Source organism: Mesitornis unicolor, unplaced genomic scaffold (assembly GCF_000695765.1).
Source record: "Mesitornis unicolor isolate BGI_N332 unplaced genomic scaffold, ASM69576v1 scaffold10483, whole genome shotgun sequence".
NCBI classification, from domain to species: domain Eukaryota; kingdom Metazoa; phylum Chordata; class Aves; order Mesitornithiformes; family Mesitornithidae; genus Mesitornis; species Mesitornis unicolor.
Window position 1 is genome coordinate 16,882 of NW_010172581.1, and position 4,603 is coordinate 21,484.

Consider the following 4,603-nt stretch of genomic DNA (forward strand, 5'->3'; position numbering starts at 1 on the left):
TACTGCTTCTGCCGAGAACTGCAAATGGGTTTGGGCAACAGCGCAGGGAGGGACTAGAAATTAACATTTTCACAGGAGAGGAGCTCTACAGCTAGAAATATCCTTGAAGGGTAATAGCATTAGAAGGGAGGCTGTAACTGAACTATGATTTGCCTTCTTTACAGGGAAATAGTATCAGAAAAATGCCCTAAATCTTAACCTGCAGAAAGCATTGAAGGACAAATATGGGAAGAAAACTGTCAAACCTTAGAAGATGAAGGTTGAAGATTGAGGGATTTTTTTCTTCAGCTATCTAATAAACTTCCACAAAAGCATGAACCCATTGCTTGCTTGTTGTCAACAGCAGATTTCTTGCTGGTGCTCTCTTCCCCTCTCAATTAGGTGTCTTTGGAGTGTGCAATGCAAGATAAATATGAGTGTGAATGCAAAAAGAAAATCACTTTGTTGGTCACTGGTAAGGTGGGCCTGATTAGTATGTGAGGCACACACCCTTGCAGAGAGATGTGTTGGTGAGAGAAGGCCATATAGAAATTCATCCACTCACACATAAGGTAGTGTAGGATCTATGAGTGGTGTAATAGGGTGATGGCTGGGGGAGTGGGGGTGTGTGTGCATGCATGTGTGTGAGCATGTGTGTGTGAGTGTGTGTGTTTTCATCTGTGTGTGTAGACTCACGTTTGCCAGAAGATTCATGATACTTGGACAATTGCCCCAGCAATCCAGAGAGAAGTACAGAGGATGCACTGGGAATGAACTAGGGTTGCCCAAGGACCTGAATGCTGCCTATCTGAAGGCTGTAAAACTCCCATGCAGGGAAGCTTCAGAGTTGTGCGTACATAGCTAGACATAGCAAGCAGAGAACCAGCTCCCTGTTAGTGCTTCTGAGGTGAATTCAGGCTCTCTTGCTGCAAAGGCACCAAATGATGTCCACTCAATAACCTGGGCACAGCTCCTTATGATTGGCACCAGATGCCTATGTGGGGTGGGAAAGGAGGATTCTCTGCCCACCACTCTACTTTTGTTGTTATATCTGCCACATGGAGGATTTCAGGGAACAAGGAGGGGCAGTAGAGTGCGAAAACAAACAGAAACTGACCTGAGAAAAGAAGGCATCAGGATATTTACTAAAGCCTACATTATTTGCAGACCAAGCCAATGCAAAAAAGCCCCAGCTTATCCTACCTAGAGGGAACAGGAAAGCTGTAAGAAGCCCCAGGGCTTCTCCAATCTGCACATCACCCCACATTGTGAAGGGACTCCTAACTGAAGCTCTCATATGCCATACTTGCCCCTGTCAGTCCTTTCCCTAACTCACACAGAAATGTCTCTCAGAGAGAAGCACAGACTTCCACCATGCACTCTGCGTAGTCTGAAGTTCAGAGAGTGTATCTGGACAGTAACCAAGGACAACCCAAAGGCCTGAATGATGCAGGACACGCAGGTTCTACAAGGGCTTCCTGATGTGTTTTTCTCACAGTATTTAATGACCCTTATTGCAGGATCCTGCCTTCCAGCTCCAAAATGTAGTAGCTTGGTGCAGCAATCACAAAGTACGTGTCTGGGAATAGCGATGCCCTGATCTTTCCTGTCTGGTCCCAGGCTTTCACAATTTTAAAACAGTGATGCTTTGCTCCCTGATAGGAACTGTTTTGGGGCAGAATTAGGATTGTTACTTCACCCTTCATCGACTGGGGATTAGATAACAATATGCTGAATTCATAAAAGTAGTGAAAGAGGTTAAAATGTAACTAATGATAATCAAGTGATAATCGTTTTCCACCAGCAATAATTAACCATTTGGAATTTGGATGTTTCCAGGCGCATGTCCAAGTCTTTCAAATTAAGGAGACTGGCCAAATAGCAGCTTGTAGAAACCTCCCTGTGGGTTTTCCTTGTGCATCAGTACCGAGTGGCTGCTGCCTGAGCACACACCACTCCAGCTTCAGCTGCACAGTGCAGCTCCATAGGAACATCCTGTTCTCCATGTTGCATCCAGCACTGATGACCAAGATGGTAATGACACATAATAAATGCTGTCTTCCGAGACCGCAGCAGGTCCTAATCCAGAAAACATGGAGCTGAGCAGAAATCTACTGACATTGGCATACTGAAACAGGCGGTTCAGGGCACAGTTAGCTGATACACACACAAGACATAACATGTGCGCTGAATCAGGACACAGATTTACAGATCTGCTTCTAATGTCTATTAGAAATAGACATCAGGGCAGGCAGACTGCAGAATTACGGTACAGCTTGGAGGAAATGCCCTTTGCTACCCATGAAAGGCTCTCAAAGAGACAAAATCAGAAGGGAAACAGACTGAAAGGTCTTGTTGGTGTAGTCACTACACTCTGCCACAAACTGTGTTGTTTGCCTCCTGCAGTGAAGAGAAGAAAAGTCACTTTGTACACTTTTTACAAATTAAAATGTTTATAAGCACTCAAAGAGTACAAAACAGTTGGCACTGTATAATGCACTCAAATGGGTGACAGCTGTTGGATGCCAAATGAACATACATGTGGCAGTTACCCTCCATCTTCTTTGCTTTGCCAAATGTTACAGCACAGCCAGGGGCAAACATTTTCTGATGGGTGACACATTGAAAGCTGCAGAGAAAACGGAGATAGCTTTCAATGAGACAGCGCAGCTACTGGGAGCAATCAATACCTGAAGTCTCTGAGTGCTGAACGGACTAATTTAGCCAGAACCTTGCCAGGGAGCATTACCCTGTGTGGCACTCTTGTGTTGAGTAGAGTGCTTTGGGTACCCAAACATGCGTATTTAAAGCCAGCTTTGAAGTGTCCAAGTAGCATGTCAGATAGAGTTAGACAAGGACAGGGCTAAAATAAGTGCTCACTGCAGCTGAACACCACCCCCCCCACACACCCCATTCCTCTGCTCTCAGCAGTTCATTCCTCCTCGCTTGTTTGTGCTGCTGCTGACACTCACCTGCCCACACTCTGAACTGATTCAACTTGATAAACCAGCAGAAAATCAATATAGAGGAAAAAAAAGCAAAGTTAGCAGGTAAACAAATGAAATTTTCTAGGCAAAGGACCATGTTGCAAGCAAGGCAGTGAGTGATGGGGTATGTAGATGGTGGGCTAGAGGAGTGGAAAGGAAGTGGAGGGGAAATGGCCTTTCACTGCCTTTTTTATGCAGTGAGAAATTAATTGGTCTCTGCTGTATTGTCTAAATTGAACTCGGCACTTTGCAACATAGATAGCCTGTATTTAAGTGATTTTACAAGGTCTGATCATTGGGTGGCAGCTCTGAGCCAATGTTTTTATCTGCCAGGGCAGAACTTGGGGAAAAAAAAGATGGGTTCTTCTCTGGTTTAGCTAAACCATTCAGCAAAATAGCTATTTAAGAACTGTTTCAGTCACCTATAAACAGCCGATGTGCTTGAAATATAGGTAATTATACTATAGCAATTAGAAATAGAACATACTAATTGCATCCAAGCTTCTGTAGCACTTTCCTCATGCCTTCTAGTTTTTCTTGCAGTAATAGGTATTTTGCAGTTTAGGCTTATGCATTTTTGCACAGGTCATTTTGCACGATACCAGTTTATTTCCTGTTCTTCTTTTTCTCATTTAACCCTCCAACTTCAGCCTATCTCCTGCTACCCTGAATGATTCCAACCTTTGGAATCTCCTCTGCAAATGATTTTGAATGCCTCATTAAACAGTAACAACGGTATGAACAGCAGATAGGCACTGCAAGGACTCTTGTCAGAGTCTTCAGCCTGCTATTAAATTCAGTCCTTTATGCTGTAAAGCTTTCACTGAAATGAAACTTAAATTCAGTGCTACATCTATCCTGAAGTAAGCCCAGTATTCCTAAAAGAATGGAGTACTTACTGCCGATCCTGCTTATAATGGGATAAAAGAGAAATCCAGCACTGCTTGAAGTGGCTGGAGATCACAGCAAAGAGAGAGCAAGTGAATTGACTTCAGTGGATTTCTGTCTCGGGCACTGGAGTTGAAACACAACTGTGTCTTTAAGTTTAAAGGTATTTAGAGCACTTATCCATCAAGAGAGAATGATTTTTTGAGGGTTAGGAATTCCCTGTGGTGTTCCCCTTGATAGTGGTTAAGCAAAGGAGCAAGAAAGTAAAAAACCCAACCAAATAAACAAAATAAAAAAACCTCAAATGGTATTTTCCTCAGGGTTCTCTTTGGGTTTTGTTTGCCACAAACTCCTCTCTGAGGATCTGAAATGTTGAGGGGGCAGTGTGGGACGGTGGACAGAATCAAAGCTTCATGGGCTGAAGCTGCTGAGAGCAGTGACCCAGTATCAGAGGTGGGATTGCTGCACTTGGGAACAATAGAGAGGTTTAGAAGCAACATTCCCTTACAGATGGACAAAGGACGCTCTCAGCTCTGGGCAAAATAGGGGAATGGGCTGCGTAACCAAGAAGCTTTCAGGTTGTATTGCTGATTTTAGTAAAAAGACCTACCAGTGTTTATGCTGAGTCACCATTTTAACCATTTTAATAACATTTCTTTTCTTTTAAACTCTTGGATTTATTGGTCTTGAGCAGGAAAACTGATTATCCAAACTTATTATGTGCCTGAGCAAAATAATTTTCTTTCCCT